Source organism: Pezoporus occidentalis, unplaced genomic scaffold, assembly GCF_034315485.1.
Source record: "Pezoporus occidentalis ecotype Australia unplaced genomic scaffold, CSIRO_AGI_Poc_V1 ctg57, whole genome shotgun sequence".
Classification (NCBI taxonomy): domain Eukaryota; kingdom Metazoa; phylum Chordata; class Aves; order Psittaciformes; family Psittacidae; genus Pezoporus; species Pezoporus occidentalis.
Window position 1 is genome coordinate 2,579,505 of NW_026915910.1, and position 18,885 is coordinate 2,598,389.

Here is an 18,885-nt window from a genome sequence, read left to right on the forward strand (position 1 = left end):
AAAGAATTTTAGGCTTTTAGTGTGCAGTCAGAGGAAAGCATTACACATTAATTACCCAGAATAGTTTGGACTTGCATTTGCCCACCTGGAAGTGCACAGAGGGATGTGTGACAGAAAAGGGAAGTGTGCTCCAGCAATGGTATCTGTGTTGCCAAACGGATATCACCAAATACACTCACAAACCTGAGTGTTTTTCTAAGGAAGCAACATTTAGCTATCTAATCAGCTGCTGTGTGAGTTAATTAACCATAGACAGGAGCATGGATAATTCATACTTTTCCTACCAAAAGTAGGCACCTTCCCCAAAACACCCACTCAGACAACAGTGCAAACACGATGTTTTCTATTCTTTTTCACTTCTCCATCTGTGTTATTTCTATCCCAGTTTACTTGAAATGTCAGTATCCCTTCTTGAATATAATTAATCCTTACGACTTGGCCTTTCACATTAAATTCTTTCCTTTTTAGAAATTCCAGTTTATAATTGTTCCAGAGTTCCTGCTGTACTCAGGAACTCCCAGTCTCTCTTCATGACCTTTTGTCACAAACAAGAGCAAAACCAATTAGACACATTGGTCTGTTAAAAGACCATATTTTTTTTCCCAGAGAGCACTTGGAAAACAGGATCAGTCTGATATAACGACAGATGGTAACATCAGATTGGTCAGAGGCAATTTCCAATCTCAGCCATTTTCTACACCAATTAATCACAAATCTCTCACGGGAAATCAAAATTCCAAAGCTTATTCTTGTTTCAGTTTGAAAATACACTATTTCTTGCAATGAATGTTCCAGAAAACGCTTGCTTCTGGAAACAAAAAGTGGTTTAAATATCCTGTGTTTTTCTTTCAATGTTTATATTTGTCTCATGGCATGTCAGTAATGACCAGATTCAGTGAGTTTAGTCCTCTTAAACATTTCTCTGACACCCCAGGTGACTGATCCATTTTCTTCTCAGTGCATGAAAAATCCAAGTGCCAAAGCCTCAGTGTTTTTAATTCTTGCCGATCAGCTCTACTCCAGTGTTATACTGGAACATTTTGTTACTCTAGAGCTAGTGGCCAAAAGGAATGCAGGAATACCCATGCATGAAATTCATCCTTGTTATAATATTGAGAAAAGAGCTAATGTAATTCTAGAAAAGTGCAGCATGGTACTGTTCATGTACCCAGACATTTCAGTCACTAACTGGAACATTCTTTTGAATTTTAGGATAAACAGTGAAGCTCATTTCACCCAATTTTAGCTGCATGTTTCAGTTACTCTGCTGATGCTGATTCATTTGATAATCTTTGGAAAGAAAGAAGCAGGCACTGATTGGAAACAGTTTATTGGATCCTAAAATAAGTGCCTAAGATATGAGTGATAAAAACCCTGGAGAGGTGCCAGCATCTTTCTGGTGGCTGTAGAGGGAATCCATACAACTAGCATAGACTTTGATGACTAAATTTTGATAAAGTGATGGATGGATTACATGGATACATACTCCTCTTACAGTATGTCTGTATTATTTTCCCCTTTACATTCTACTAGTAAAATGTTTCCCTTGCAAACAGAATCAACAGTGCATTTTGGACAATCTAGAATTAGATTTAGTTTGCGTTTCTGGAGATTGCTTCATATACCCAAAAGAGTGAGACAAGACCTAGACACAGTTGCTTAAAGGGGAAGTCTTAAAGTGGAAAGTAATAAAATACTGGTCTAATCCAGTTATGCTCTTGCTATTTTTGAGCCTCTTGGGGTGAAAGATAACCGTTCAAACTGCAAGGTCCTGCACTGGTCCTGCATTTAAGCCAATGGTGAGGAGTTGTTCTAAAAGAAAGGTGTTGAGGAGAAAAATCAGAGTATACTCACTAACATGATGCAGCCATAAAAGTGACAAATATGGTTCAGTTTATCAGGAGAGGTGTTTCCTTTATGCTGATGCCATTATTTAACTAGTAAGACCTACTCTTGAAAAAAGAATGCAAAGCCATTCAAGAAAAGTAAATTCAACTTGGAATAAGTAGGGAAAAGGTCCATTTGAACCACACTGGAGTGTGAGCAGTCTAAAAGAGCTTGTTTAGTCTCACAAAAAAAAAGACTGAGAAGGGGGGTATATGCTCTCTGTAAATGCAGATCTGAGGGAGAGGAAATGACTACAGTTTACAAGCAGCATGGCTCAGAATTGGTGGATGCAATATGGTGGTACTTGTGCTTAGACTGGGATTTAGAAAGGAAGTATTACTGCAGAGCATAGCCATGATGTTCTGAAACAACATTCACACAGAGGCTGGAAAGAAGTTACATTAAAGATTCCCAGGATGAATCTTGCTCATTTTATGTAATGGATTATTATTATGCTGTTTGCTTTACTAGCAGGAAAAAGGATTTTGCCACATTACTTCCTAAGGCCATGTATATACACGCACACATATATATAATGTATCTTTGTGTGTATGCATACATTTGCTGTATGTACATATACATCTATGATAGAATCATAGAGTGGTTTGCGTTGGACCTTAAAGCTCATCCAGTTCCAGCCCCCTGCCATGGGCAGGGACACCTTCCACTAGACCAGGTTGCCCAAAGCCATGTCCAACCTGGCCTTGAACACTGCCAGGGATGGGGCAGCCACAGCTTTTCTGGGCAACCTGTGCCAGGGCCTCACCAAAAAGAATATCTTCCTAATGTCTAATCTAAATCTGTCTCTTTCATCTTGAACCCATTCCCCCTTGTCCTGTCACTATATTCCTTTGTTAAAAGTCCCTCTCCAGCTTTCTTGTCAGCCCCTTTACGTACCAGAGTGCTGCTATAAAGTCTCCTCAGAGCCTTCGCTTCTCCAGGCTGAAAACCCCCAACTCTCTCAGCCTATATATTTATTTTTCAAAAATTCTATACACAAGGGTCAAGTTCTTACCATTCCACGGGAAGCAGAGTGCAAAGGCACCTGTATACATTTATAGGCTGGTACAGTGCTTTACAGAGCATGGACTTCACTATTACCATTTTGCCTTTGACATCCAGATATTCAGGAATAACTGCAAAATAGCACACAGATGCCAGACCAGTCTTAGCATCACCAAGTCTGTGTACTGGTGACAGCAGTCAGTATTATCACAATGAGCTAGGTAGCTCTGCTGTCTCCAGGGGGTTATCATGGTCCCATTTGCGGGTTATCATGGTCTCTCTTTTTCAGGATGAACAGTCTTCAGACTAAAGGGCAGGCAGAGGTGCAGACTTACAGTAATAAGGAATGAAACTGTCTCTCCTTCCCTGAAAAAAAGAAAAAGAAGACTGAAATCTTGTATAAGCTTTGGCTGTGCTCCCATACATGAACCAGGTGAGTTACCACACCAGCCCAGAAGTGCTTAACCAGTTCTATCTGACAGCTGCTGATTAACTTGCATCGTCTAGCAGCAAAGTGAGAGGTGCCATACAGAAGCCAGACGCTTGAACTGTCGCCACTTGTGCAAGCTGGTGGCCTGGAGTATCTGTTTCTGTGGGGCTATCAATCCAGCATCTGTCACAAACATCTAGTTCTAGTGAGGAAACAAAGGGAAGCCTGAGTGATACATCTTCCAGCTGCAGTCCCAAAGAAGTGTCATAGGAGGGCAATAGAATGCCTCTTCTGCAGTGAATGAGTGGGTATTATTACAAGGCACATGAAATATGCACAAGGTCGAATTTCACCTCTACCAAAGACAGCAGACACCAAATGTCTTTAACTGAAGGAAGCTCTGCAGTTTTGCTGTTGAAAGTCCTTGAAGAAAGCCGTAGTAGGATGTCATAGCTACGTGTGATAACAGTGTTGTAACTTCCATTAGGCATGATAATGAATGCGACGTAGTAATCTCATTCTTCTGTACTCCCATGCTGTATTTTCAGAGAGTGAGATAGAAAAAAAACAAGAGGCATGACATCATTTTTACGTGGTAATTTCTTGCATTAGAACAGAAGATCCTTTTTCTTTTCCATTTACTTATTTTTGTAAGTACAACAGCACTGCTCTATGCAGTTCACCATCTCCTTTTCCTCTACTTTGGCTCCTTTCATGTGTATTTGTTGGGGTTTTTATAACAGAGCTTATTCTGCTGTGGCCTGCGCCACTTTTTCTCCTTGTCCTCACCTCCACACAGACCATTTATTCTTGTTTAAATTATTTATTAATTTTATTTAATTCTGTAAGGCCATTTGCAAAAGAGATGGTATTTAATCCACAGGTTTGTTCTGTATATCCTACTTGTTTGTAGAGAATGCTGATAATCTTCTTTGTAATAGGCTTTAAGATGAGGATTGTAACTACATGATTGTGGAGACAGTGTTCTCATGGGAGAATGCATAATTAGTACATAAACTGTGAATAATCCTGAAAGATACAGCAAGGCCATGAGAGGACCAAAGAAGCTTAAGCAAGCAAGATAAGAAGAAGCTGGAATTCCCTGAGTTAATGAGAACTGTGGACTGTTGGCAAGCTTTTGAGGTCGAGTTCTCACACCTGTGCTTAACCAATTATATGTTAGTCACTAAGGGACTTCAGGACATGTATCCAATCATAATATGCCAAATCACTGTAAGTGCATGTAAGAAATAGTATATAAGGAGTTAAGGCTTTGTAATAAATTTGGCAATCGCTTGATCACATTGATCGTCTCTGCGTTGTCCGTGACTCCCGCGTCAACAAGTGGCACCCGAACAGGGACCCTCCGATCGGTAACTCGACGAAGACGAGTTTGAAGGTCCGACGAAAAGGAGGGGGCGGAGAGCCGGCCAAAAGTCAGCGCTGCCCCGGCACTGGGAAGTCAGACGTCTGCAAAACTTCGGGAATCTCGCCCTGATCAGGTGAGCGGCCAGGGAGGAGATGGGGCACTTGCTATCCAAAGAGGAACAGGCAGTGGTGAAGCTCCTCCAACACACTCTCTCTAAGAGAGGACTGCAATATGATAGTGCCGCCTTACAGAGGCTGTTAAAGTGGTCCCGTGATCGCGAGGTTAGTAAAGGGACCAAAGATGTGCAGAAACACTCTACACTTTGGAGATTGGTGTTAGAGACTTTGAAAGAGATGAAACTGGAAAGGGCTGTGGTAGCTTCTGTATTTGCCGCCACAGCTCCAGAAGGGGCTGTCTCCCCTAACCCCCATCATAGTGCTGTGGCTATGACTTTTGCACCTCCTGTGTTACCTGGAGCGGCGCTGAAAAAATCAACGCCCCAAGTCGATGAAAGCAAGAGCCAGGTCCGCAGATGGCCACATACCGTACGAGAGACACCCAACAAGAAAGACATAGCTGCGAACAACAGAGACCCTGAGTTCGACCCAGGATCAGACTCTGAGTCCCCTGAATCCGAGCCATATTTGTATCCTCTGCTTCCAGACTCTGACTCTTCGTCTCCCGGGTTGGTCTGCTCAGCTCATCAGTGACTACTCACTGGCCTTGGAGACGCTCAGCTGCAACAATTGATGAAAAAGCTTGAAGCCCTCGAGACTGGGATTGAGACATCTCCATCGGTGCCTCCACCTTATCCTCCGCAAAACCCCGTCCTTAAAGAAGGCAAACAGGGGGAGGGGGTGGGAGAGGTGTCGGCGGGGCACAAATCCTGCACACTGTTGGCACAGGTTAATCAAAGATGCGATTATTACAGGTGAATTTTCTGCAATGGGCCTCTGCATATCCTGTGTTTACTACACAGCAGGGGGTAAAGAGTGGGAAGCTTTTGATCTCAAAATAGTTAAGGAGGCCTGACAAGCGGTGACCACATATGGGTTAAAATCCTCTTATACTCAAGCTGTATATGTTATGATTTTTTTTGCGATTGACAGGAGACTTTAATGACTCCCCTGCTATAATATATGGTCAGGCATTAGGTTCAGGTTATATGACTAAAATTCCAGGTATTCTGGTCCAGTAGAAGGATTTGGAAACCGGCATTTGGAAAGGTCCTGTGGAAGTAAAACTAACTGGTTGAGGTTATATGTGTGTAAATTACAGATTCTGGTTTGCAGTGGGTGCCAGCTCGACCGGTGAAACCCTGGAAAGAGTCAGCATCACCCTAGGACACCCCCCCTTGTCAGTGATTGAATGAATTGAAATTTGAGCTTAGGACATCCTTTTATGGATGTTTTCAGTCCTTCTTAAAGTGAAGGGAGCAATCTTTTTTACGTTAAAGTAAACAAACAAACAAAAAAAAACAAACCAAAACCCACCCCCACGCCCCCCTCCCCCAAACCTCCAGGGAAGCGAGATCAACGTGGGATACAGCCGTATTGTGTGATTTTCTGGTGGTGGGAAGGTCTCTCGTATGCTCTTATCAGGGGTATTGGGCATACTGTGATGGACCGTGGACTTGGGACCCCATATACAACTCATTTGATACAGTCTCTCTGTGATACTCATGTACTAGAAGTTGGTAAAAATAAGTATGTCCAGGTTTCTATCAACCTTTGGAGACCTTTATAGATATTGCTGGCCACTTCTTCCAACATAGGCTGGCCACCTGTGTCGGAATGAGTGTGCATTTTGGTCAGTATAAAAGCCCAAGCCTCATGCGCTGTGGGGGAGGCAGAGCCTCTGCAGGGACGCCCGCTAAGGTTGAGCCTGCCACCTCGCACTGCAATGATGCTTCTCGGAGCTGTTTTTCTGTTAGTCTCCACAAGTTCCTTGTGCCACGTTCTGTACGTGGGACTGTGTAGTGGGAGTAATGATTGTCTGGATTTTGTGCTTCAAATACTGTAGTTGTGTGGAGCCTGCTTGTGGGATCCCATACGTGTGTGTGTGTTGACGGTAGATGGTGTTCTGTGTATTTTTTGTTGTTGGGTTCATGTAAAAGTTTTTAATGGGTAGCAGTTTAACATTTCGGGCAAGAAAGGGTTAATGCAAAAGTGCGGTTGCCGGCAGGTATTTATGGTTGCTGCTAAAGCAGGCAGGCAGCTGTAGCTGCTGCCGAGCAGGCAGGCTTTTATAGCTGCTGCTGAGCAGGCCAGCTCTCATAGCTGCTGCCGAGCAGGCCGGCGTTTGTAGCTGTGCAAAGCAGGGTGAGCGACTTTTGGAAAAAAAAAAAAGCTGACTTCCGATTCAGCTCCCGGTGCTCCACCAGCGGAATGGCCAGGATGGATGCCAGAGCAGAGGAGTGAAGGGAAAAAACAACAACAAAAAAAAAAAAAAAACAAAAAAAAAAAAAAAAAACAAACAAACAAAAAACAAAAAAAAAAAAAAAAACCAAAACCCAACCTCTCAATCTATTGAGGTATTGAGGCAGTTTGTAGAGACACCACAGACAAAGCCTAAAGAGCACCCGCAACACAGTGGGTGCATGGTAGGCGCCTTGCTTAGTATGTTTAAGGTAACCTGGGGGTGAATCCAAGACTTGGAGGACTAGATAGATCGGTTGAAATAAGAACTGCTAACTGAAAAAGCAAGAGGGTAGTGCAACCACAAGCTTTATGAGCTGTCACCTAAGCAGCATCAGGGTGGCAGAAAAAAAAAGAAAGAAAAGAGGCAATGATGCAGCAAACTCCTCGACTGTTAACAATGTGCAGTTTAACCTGTCTGCTTCTCAAGAACTGATAACCTGGAGGAGGGGCTATATTTGTGTCCTCCTCCCTACAGGTCCATGGCGACTGCCTGCAAAGTTTGTCAAGCCTTGCCATGAGCTGGACAGACGAATGGAAAAACCTGATGCCTCAGCTACAGGAGCTGACCGTGAATACCCCAAGCAGAATGAGATAGAGGAAGAGAAAAATGAATGATTGCAAAACATCACTTGGGGGCAACTGAAAAGTAACATCCTGAATATGTGTGCTTGTAAAGTAGCTATTATTAGAGGTTGTGATTTTGTGTGTAAAACCACCTGTATTTACTAGCCAGTTGCTAATGAGGAACTACACCTTGTATTGTATAGATTTGTCACTTGTAAAAGAGATGTTAGAGTATGGAAATTTGCAGTAGCTGCTAGAAAATGCTAAGGCAAAAGCTGGAAAGATTCTAATACAATGGTAGTGTTATAAAGCAGGTGATGGAACAAATTTAAGAGGGGGGGAGAATTCCACTGGTAAGAAATTTCTTTGGCTAGTCCCTCGCTGCCATCAGCATCTTCAACATGCTGCTGCACCCTGTAATAGCTACTCTGCTAATGTAAATTTGTGTGTGCCTTGCTGTAGTAGCGACTTGGTACTGGATGAAGCAGGTGAAACTCTGCATTGACAACAAGGTGCAAGGACTGAGGCTGACAAAATGCCTGCTACCACAGTCAAGGGCAAGACTGGGTTGGCCTCTGTGTTTGCCACCAAGAAGAACCTTTAGCTCCGCTGTTGGCTGCAACGCAGCAGGCGTGGAGCGGTGGGGACACATGCCATGCCAGACCTTGATGTGAAGGGTGGCCTCCCCTGTTACCAGAGAGCCATACAGCAGAAAAAAGGGGCAGGCCCAGCAGCCTGTAGTTGGCATATGTTGGAGATATGATCTAGGCCAAATCCCCTGCTCAAGTAGGGTCACTCAAACCATATCTAAAACAAAAAGGGGGAGATGTGGAGACAGTGTTCTCACGGGAGAATGCATAATTAGTCCATAAACTCTGAATAATCCTGAAAGATACAGCAAGGCCATGAGAGGACCAAAGAAGCTTAAGCAAGCAAGATAAGAAGAAGCTGGAATTCCCTGAGTTAATGAGAACTGTGGACTGTTGGCAAGCTTTTGAGGTCGAGTTCTCACACCTGTGCTTAACCAATTATATGTTAGTCACTAAGGGACTTCAGGACATGTATCCAATCATAATATGCCAAATCACTGTAAGTGCATGTAAGAAATAGTATATAAGGAGTTAAGGCTTTGTAATAAATTTGGCAATCACTTGATCACATTGATCGTCTCTGCGTTGTCCGTGACTCCCACGCCAACACATGATCTTTAAAGTCCCTTCCAGCCCGAACCATTCTATGATTCTATAGTACTTGTTTCTGGAGAACTAGCTATATACCTGTTGCCTTAAAAAACTCAAATCATTTCCCTAACGCAGTTATAACAGTCACAAATATATTTTAGTTGCCTCTGGTTTTGCCTGCCTAATTTGTTATTTTATAAATCACCTAGGTTTCATATAGTAACTTCCACAGCCGATTTAAAACAGTTCGGACATCAGAGCCCAATCTGATCAAAGCAGCAGAAGGGCAATACCAGAGCAGGAGAGTGGGAAGTCCATGGCCTGGGATGGCACAGAGGTAAACCTGAGAGAAGATGAAAAGACCGGAGCCTGAAGTTAGAGGGAGGAGAAGGCTGATAAGGAATTGTAGGCAATACAGCACACACAGGCCAGGCAAACAAATGTCTTTTCCAGGAAATGAGCACAAGCGTTCAGGAGGAAACTTGCCTCATACCAGTCTTTGTATCACCTACATCTGACCTAAACTTCTGAGCTGCAAGCCTAATGATTGAGTTCTAAGGGAGAAAGAGAACCCCATCCAGAAATCATTAAGAGGATGGCTACTCGGAAGAAGGGAGCCAACAGGTGGAATCTGATAGCAGGGAAGGGACCTGGGGAATAGATTAGCAGGAAACGCACCTAGGGAAATAGATTAACAGTCATGTTTGAGGCAGGCATATGAAAGATACTGGATTTTCATTTAAGTTTTTCATATATGGAGCATATATAGTAAAAAAGCCCACAAAACAAAATCCCAGGCCTGTGAAAGAGAGAAATTACACAGTTACTATAACATAAGAAAAACCTGAGCAAATCAAACAAGCCAAAACAAGCCTGAAGTGACTCGTCTGTCTGATCTCTCACATAGCTTGTAGCTTTAGTCCATGAATGTACATATTAAAAACAGAGAACGAAGGAACCATAGTTAAGAGAATCCTTTGGGAAAATTTGGTCTTGGTGAGGAGATCACCGATGAAGAGGAATAATGGTCAAAAAGGGACAGCTTGCTAGAGAAGCCAGAAGAGAGAAGGTGCTCAGGGTGGCTGAAGGATACTTCAGACTTGAGGCATCAGCTTTTTTATACTGGGAGGAGAGGCAAGGCTCACAGGCTGCCAGTGTGGGGTGTTAGTCCTGGAGGCACAAACCAGCCTGCAGTTTGTTTGCCATGAAATTATAGAGGCAAACTTCAAGTTGGTTTACTTTGTTTATTGCTTGACATTGTGGAAGGTGCACTCAGCATTACATGCTATTGTGTTTATCTTCACCTTTAATAAGATACTACCATTCTAAACACTGACTCATTATTGTGATAGGAAAGGAAATTTTCCCAGGTGTCTGGGCTGGGGCTTAAACCAAGCTTCACAACAGCCCTTCAGAGATCATCAAAGCCAGCCCTTATGGCTGCCAACCAGGGTCTTCCAATAGTATTGCAGAAAAGCTCACAGTACTTATCATTGATTTGGCTGTTGTCAAAAGGCTGTAGCTGTGCTAAGCGCTGTGAGAGCAACACCTGTCCCCAAAAAACTTTGAGTCCAAATTTTGGGAAATTACCTGGGGCCACAGTTCTGCCCAGGACCACAAATATTCCAAGAAGTACAAGGAAACAGTGCTAATTCAGCCCAAGCAGAGAACCAAAAGGACTTAATAAGTGGGATCCAGCCACTTAGAAGCAAAGTTTAGCCCAGTAGAATCTGGAGGCTGTAGGCTTCTCCTTCAACACGTAATAAACCAACAGCCCCAGAGTGCAGTTCTTGCAAAGCCTAGTAACGTTATTTCCCTATGATGTGTTTTTTCTGACAAAGCTTCTTTTGTGTCCCTGTGGTTTTTCTACAACAGATATTTATAGAAACTGTAGTCACAAAGCTGCCAAAAGCACTTCCTGTAAATTACATAAAGCGTCTGTCTCCCTTCCAGTATCACGAGGACCTACTCACAAACTTCCCATTACTTTTGAGACCTTTATTTTGCAAGATAGAAGAGCTCTGACTGTTACCGTATGCTATATATGTGCTCAAAGAAAACACTGCTGATCAGAGAGGACTGAGGCAGACAGTAACAGGCAGAGAGTAACTGGAATAGTGACAGTGTTCATGTTGTCACAGGTGTTTTTGTTGGTGGGTTTTTTCAGATCTATAAAATGTTTTCTTGAGCAGATTTTTCCTCTGAAGATGCTTAACCAGATACACCAGCATGCCCTGTATTGTGCTGCTGATGTGTCCCAGGGCAGAAGTGCCTGTGATTGTAACCTCTCTTTAGTATCTATCAAAATGGTGTATGCTCCCTCCTCACCCAGTATCTTCACAGTAAAGGAGATGCACATTTCCCCCAGTTAGATCTGGGCTATGTTCACCTTTATGGGTGAGGAGACCCTTGTGTTTTCCCAGCAATACAAGGTAGTTTAAAATACACAACATTCTGAAATAAAGCTAATTTGCCTGGGTTAATTTTACATCCAAGCGAACAAAAAAATGGTTGATTATAGTGTTCGAGAGGAAAACATGAGATTAAAGAATTGATCTAATCTGCATTGTAGTTAGTAAGAAAACATCCACTTATTTTAGTGGGAATGAGTTTGGGCCTAAATGTGCACGTTTCTTGGAGTTCAAAGGAAAATGAGATCCAAGCAAAAGGTATAAAAAATGTGGAGAGCATGTTACATAGTAAACAATCCCATGAGCTCATGCTGTGTCCTTTCTTTGCCTGCCTTTGATGCTGGAGCTCCCATTTTATTCATACAGACTTGATCCTGCTGCCTTTGAATTTAGCGGAAAAATCTCTCCCTGACTTTGTGCAAAAACTGGCTTTATGTACTTACATGGCTTTTATAAGGAATGAAGCACTTTTGTACTTTCATTGTGTGACAGGATCCTAAACTCCCCCAGTGGAGGAAGGAAACAACCAGGGCTGTATGACTTACACCAGCTTTCAGCTCCAGGCAGGCCCAGGGACTGCAGAGGACCCACACCCCCATTTTCCATCTGCTGTCCTTTTTCCTGTCTTCAGCAAAATACCAAAGCAGACAAGAGCAATGGTGCAAAAAGGGATTAGTGGGGGCCCAAGCACAGGAAGGAGCAAAAGAAAGATGAAAGGAGAGGGCTATATGGAGGGATATAGAACCGTAGGATCATAGAAGAATGGTTTGGGTTGAAAGGAACCGTAAAGATCACCTAATTCCTGCCACGGGCAGGAACACCTTCCACTAGACCAGGTTGCTCAAAGCCCTGTTCAACCAGGCCTTGAACAGGTTGGGCCATCCACCGCTTCTCCGAGAAGCCTATTCCAGGGGCTCACCACCCTCACAGTGAAGAATTTTTCTCTAATATCTAAACTAAATCTCCCCTCTGTCAGTTTAAAGCCATTGCCCCTTCTACTGTCGCTACAGACCTTTGTAAAAAGTCCCTCTCCATAGCTCTTGTCAGCCCCTTTAGGCACTGGAAGCTGCTGTAAGGTCTCCCTGGAGCCTTCTCTTCTCTAGGCTGAACAAGCCATAGCAGAGGTGCTCCAGGCCTCTGAGTACCTTTGTGGCCACCTCTGGCCTTGCTCAAAAAATTCCAAGCCCCTCTTATGTGGAGGGCCCCAGAGCTGGATGTAGCACTGCAGGTGACATCTCACGAGAGTGGAGGGGCAGGATCACCTCCCTTGACCTGCTGGTCGTGCTCCTTTTGATGCAGCCCAGGATATGGTTGGCTTCTGGGCTGCAAATGCACATTGCTGGGTCATGTTCAGTTTCTTGTCAACCAACATGCTCAAGGCTCTGCTGCTTTCAATTCAGTCTCTGCCCAGAGCTTATATCTGTGCTTGTCACCCAGGCTTCTGCCAGCAGCCACCTGCAATGGTAGCCTCCACCAGATGAGCAATCACTTTTATAAGATTCTGGGGCAATGATTAACAGAGGATAAAATCCTGCTGAGGCCACTCACTAAGTGAGATTGGTCCTGGTCTGTACAGCTCATTTTTTGAGTAAGATTTACAGCACTATAGCAAGGGTTAGGAAGTGCCAGTGGAGGCTGTCATGTCCCAGCCCTGGCTGTTGTCCCACAGTACATGGAAAGGTACTGGCTGTGGAGTGAGCAGAAGGCTGCAGGCTCCAGGGAATGGAGACTGATAGTGGAGGGCATTCAGTGGGAGGGGAGCAGAGGGGCTGTGAGCATTACACAGCTCATTATGGCTTTGAGATTTCCTGGCAACATCACACTGTTCTTAATTTAGTTTGGAATCAAGGTGATTTCCCAACACAATGTTTTGCTCTTAAAACCTCTCCCTTAACTCCCCTTGTGTTAATTTATTAACAAATTAGGGCCTTTTCTGTAGCAGATGAAGCCACTTGCATTCACAACTATACAACACTGGTTTAAAAATAGTAGCAAGTAATTTAATAGCTCAAACACAGGGTGTCTACTTGGAGAATAAATATGTCTCCAATGTTAGCTCAGCTCTTCAAACAAACTAATAATTGCTTCCAGAGATAAAATATTTGTAAGCTACTACTACAGTGCTCTTTCACTACAGGGAAGAAAACGCACTTTTCTCTTTGGAGCAGGCAAATGGCAACAGAGAAAGTTGTGCTCCATAATTAGGCTTCAAGAACCGTCAGGTACCTGTATCTCTGACAGCTCAACATTAAAACCGTATAGGCAGAGCATTCATCCATGCTGCTGTTTCCCAAGCCACCCAAAAGAGGTTGTGAATTTGTTAAATTAGTTTATGAAAAACACCGTGTTTCTGCCTCCGAAAGCAAATAGCCCAGGGAGATGTAAAATGTCTTGAACAGCGAACACAAGCCTGCAAGTGATTTAATGGCCTGAATATTGCATATTCTTCAAAAGCAGCGGAAGAGGGAAATGGATGTGTCAGTTAGCTCATGTCTTCACACAGAGATGTGGTTTTTCTTCAAGTGGCTGCTTCACTTCAAAGTATCTGATCCTACAACTGCTAAAACTGACAGTCAGTGAAGCTGCTTCTTCATGCCAGGGCAGGTTGGTTTGGGGACTGTCTGAAAATAGCAGAGGTAGCACATTGCTTTCCAGAGATTGCTTTAGGGTTATCCAGTACAACGTATCACTGGCTCTTGTTTACAGAAACATCCCTCATTCTAACAACAGCAGCATTTCCGATCACAGTTTTAGCTCAGCTTCTCCCATTCTTGACATAATTTGAAACAATTTTGTACTAAAAATAACCTGGCAGGAAAAAATAATCAAAACAAAGAACTCGTCATAAATCTGCATTGTTTCCCTCTCAAGGGATAATAACACTGTGATATGGCAATAGGCCACAGCTGTAAATAGCCCCATATCTACACTGCACACCTGCTGCATCAGAACAGCGCATTTCTGTTCATAGTGGCACAATCCGAAATTAACTTGCCCTAGCAAGCTCAGTTAAAATCGGGATGTTTAAAAAATGGAGATCCTCACTAGCACCGAGGAGGACACATGAATTACATAACCTGCTTCTGAGCTTTTAACATCTTCAGTGAGAACCTGGTATATGTAAATCCCAGGACTGCTCACATGTTTTGCAGTAAACATTTGTCTGGATTAAACTTCTCTGGACTTAATTTTTGGCCAAGGGGATACTTAGAATTTAGAAATTAGGCAAGCTTTGGAAGGGCAGATTCTCTCCAGCCATGTAACATAAACTAGTGTTGTGTTCCCCCATATACAGCTGAAGGCAATGCCTCCCTGTTGTTAGAACCCTACTGCCCGGATCTCTTGCCCAGGAAGAAGACAGTTGCAGGTTTTTCCTGAACTGCTTTGAATTCGCACCTCACTGTAATTAACTAGATCATCTCAGCAGAGATTCATCCTCCAACCCTGCTAAGGTAAGGCCCCTATGGGCCCATAAACACACAGTGAATGCAATCAAAACACTTTCTGTGACTGGAGGGGTGTGTGTCTTTATTTGAGACTGGGGAGCTTTAGGGAACTGCCTGCTGGCTTTTTACGTGTATCTGTAAAGCCACCATTTGGTTACGAACAGAGACCTTCAGGTAGCTCCTACCGTCGTCGTGAGCATCCTGCTTGTGGTTACCATCCCAACATTGATCTGGAAACCTCACATAAAGAATTTGGGCATTGTGAATTCAGCTCCTGCAGCATCAGTTTTTCAGCAAAATCTGCCTTTGCAGATCTGTCTTAGGAACATTCCACAGATGGTAGAGCCCTTGTAGTATGGTTATCCTGGTTCTGTACCTCTCTTTATTATTCAGAAGGAGCCTCTGTACATAGGAAAGAAGTTTTAAAATGATTGTCTGCGAGGACTTCCAACAATCAGAACTCATGATCCATGGGGATTATTTGTAGTTTATTGTGAACTGTGTCTCATTTGTCCTCCTGAAGAGGAAGGTCAATGACTCACTGTTTGAGGTATAACATAATGATTTTTGCCAGATCAACTTCCAACAAAGGAGAGCATTTAGTGTAAACGAATCAGTTACTGTACAGCAGGTCTTTGACTAGCTCGTAGTGAGGCAGAGGACAGAGTTTAATACGCTAAACACAAGCTGGAACAGTTCAGTCACTTGGGACTTCAAAACATTAGTGCAAGTGTACTTTCTGTAATTCAAGCTGATTATTTTATGTCCTTTTGCAATATACAGAAAAAAAAATCCAGTTCTTCTTTTCAGAAGTATTTTTGCATATATAAAGGCTGTTACAAACTTCACCATCCATTCTCTTTTCTCGAATTGTCTAGAAGTTTCTAGAAATGGATTCATTGTCTACACCTTTTCTGAAGTGTTTTTACCAAACCAAGCACACTTATTCCATTTGCAGCCTTAGCAATGTTATCTAGAGTGGAAAGATCATTTCAACATCTTACATGCCATAGGCTAGTTAAACAAATCAATTCTTTACAAGTCTGCCTTGTCTGTTGTTATTTAGATGTTTCCTGCATTTTACAAACACTGTTTTGATATATTTTATATATTAATATAAATGCAGTCAGACTGATTGGTCACAGTTCCTGTGTACCGACCTTCCTTCTTTTTTACCATACTCACCATGCTTGCTCTTCTCCAGTGCCCTTGAACCTCATCTTTCCTCACCACCTTCTCAAGGATGATCACTCACACCTCATTCTGCTTACAACAGCTACTTCAGCATTTTAAATAAACTTCCTTTTTCTTAAGTGACTAATGAAGGAAAAAAGGCATTAAACCTATCAGCCATTATTATTCCTCCCTTCCCATCACATAACTCTTCCGTATGTCATGACTTTGGAAAATGTCCTCATGTTATTCTTCATTCAATTTCCTTGCTGCATCTTATTCTGATCTTCATTTCACACACACACACACACACACATGTTTACACTGGTCATAGAAATTCAACCAGTATCTACGTTATGTCAAAATCCATTTGATACAGGACTTAAATGCAGTAACTTAGCTTTTGTCTGTTGCGTAATAGTAAGCAAATACCACTTAAGCAAAATATCACAGACTTTTTACAATCATGTCACTTCTATATTCAAGGGGGCAACTATGCCTGTTTCCCTTGAGCTCCTGATGAAACTCCTCCTTACAGCCAGGAAGATGAAGGTGTTATCCTGAGCCTCAGTAAAATTGTGTGAGCATTTCTCTCTCACACAGTGAAACCACCAACTATTTTCAATGTGTGCAAAGTCAGCAGGGAGATGGCAGCTAAGTGCAGTAAAAGGAGAAGGAATATTGCATCTACTGTTGTGCTTAGTTGTTGAAAGAAAATAAAAGACTCAAGGTTAAACGCCAATGGTGAAAATAGTACTTTGCTCAAAGATTATTAATAAACATGCAAATGAGGAACATTTTGACCATTTAAAACCATATTTTCAGTCTTTTTGAATACCTGAAACTTAACAGTATGATTAAACAGCTGCTGTGGCTAGGGTCGAATAAACCCAAACCCAAGTATTTTCTGAATGTTTGTTTCCCACACTAACCAGGAAGCAATATTTGACAGTTCTGAATTCTGAAGTGTTTCTTAGTACTGTTTTTCCCTGGGTTTAGATTTTTTCTTTTTTTTTAATTTCTACTGGTTAAAATGTTTTTATTTAAACAGAATTGAGAGATTTAACAGTAATTTTTGTAACATTTCTCTAATCATTAATCAAAACACAACGTTAGCCTGTTCTAATGTATTTTTATTAGTGAGCAAAAACATGAAAAGCCCAGATGCCTGGCTGCCTCTGTGAGCTGAGGGCAAAGTTTGAGCCACCTGGTATTCACTCATCACCAACTTTAATACTGTACACTTCCCATCTTTAAAATCCCTTCAATCATTAACTGATCTCTCACAGTTCAGCTATGCAGGTAGATTTATTTCTTCCTGTCTTGCAGACAAAGTGATACAGTGAGCTGAAAAGCCGCAGAGGGAGTCGTTGTCAGTGTCCCCATTCAGAACACGATTTAATTAATCTTTACCTGATGGTAAAAATGGCTGCGTCTTCCTTTTCACTCAGTGTGTCATCCACCTTGCTCACATTTTCTCATCTTTATTACACACTTTTCTCCCCTTACTTTTCACAAAAGAAATGCTGGGATTTTTTTTTCCATCTTCTTGGTCTCTTCTTTCCCCATGAAAGCTCTGACCCAGGGGAAAGGATCCTGTGTCTTGCTTTTGGATAATCTCTTCATTTCTTGGCAGACAGTCAGGTGAAAAGCAAAGCAGAGAGCTTTGGCACAAACCAGAGGCTCAGTGCTTGGCTGTTTGGGAATTTTTTAATTGTTTCTAGGGGACTTTTTTTCCCCCATCTCTTCTTGGGAATGTTTCACTTAAGCTGCCCTTTAGTCCAGGGAGAGAATAAGAACCCATTATATTAAAGGCTGAAGTTTGATGTTACAGCTATTCACAGGAAAGTGGAACTTTCCTTTTATTGTTCACAACAAACATTTTCCTTTATGAGAAGCATAATAGAAAGGCAGGTCTGAAGCTAGGGAAAAAGATGTTTTGCCCAACTTTAATCAGATATGAATTGCTTGTGAAGTTTTACGAGAAGCATATTGTTTGAGCTTATGAACACCGCCTGATACTTCCTTTTCTTCTTGGATGCATCATTACAAAATAAATATGGGAAAAGATAAAGTGTAACTATTCTAATGTTTCACCAAAAAAAAAGTCCTGTTAAAAAATAACTGGTGATAAGCTGCTGGATCCCTGCACATGGTCTGACTGCTCTGTGTGAGCTGCTCCTGAGTCTGTAGCACCTCTGCGTGGGCTGAGCCAAGAAAAGTGATTCCTCTTCTTTGATTGCAGGATTCACTGCTAGCCAGCCATCATTTCCCACCTGGCATGAAACATCTTAGAGGTGTCCATGCTAACTCTTTAACTGCCAGATGTCCATCATTTGATGGAAATAAATCCCTGTGCTTTTTGGAACAAACATGACCTGGAACATTCCAATTTTAACACTTTCCAAGCCTTGAGTGCTATTAATAACAGACAAAACTTACCACGTGAGTCCCCATCCACTACCAACATGCAGCCTATCCTTGAATTCACCACAGAGAAGAATGGCTGTTTTCTCATCCCGACACAATCAGCTTTGGCTGACACTGCAGACCTCCTGAGATGGAGAAATGATGCAGAAGGAGCAGGAAAACCTTGGGCTCCCCATGCCCCTACTCCATTCTCTGGCTCCTTCTTCACCCATGCTGTGGGGCAGCTAATGAGAGTATCTGAGCTTTGTTTTCTGTCTACAGCTACTCACTATGGATCAGCATCACAAAGCCAATGTCTCCTGTAGGACACAGTCCAGTCTTAGAGTAGAGGGTGAGATGCTCTCAATGTGGCTCTTTCTGTATCATGGCTAGCTGATGGCATAAGCAGTTGTATCTGTGGGGGAAAAGGACTGTTCAGTCATGCTAGAATTAGTCTTACATGTACAGGTACTTTAGCACACACACACTGCAGGTGCTGTATGGAACTGTTCCTCCTTTCTGGCAGAATCCATATACCTGCATGATACGCATACAGGGTTTGCAACAGCTGGAGTTCACAGGATTGTTGA

The 18,885-nt window shown here is 42.6% G+C and overlaps 1 long non-coding RNA gene across 1 annotated transcript; it reads right to left on the reverse strand.

The window, feature by feature from the left end:
- Window positions 1-602: 602 nt before the first annotated feature.
- LOC134173941 (uncharacterized) lies at window positions 603-18,462 on the reverse strand. Its single transcript, XR_009968448.1, has 3 exons — window positions 18,329-18,462; window positions 3,676-3,858; window positions 603-1,947 (listed from the first exon to the last, which is right to left on the reverse strand). It is a non-coding gene; the product is annotated as an uncharacterized LOC134173941 (long non-coding RNA).
- Between the last annotated feature and the right edge of the window lie 423 nt (window positions 18,463-18,885).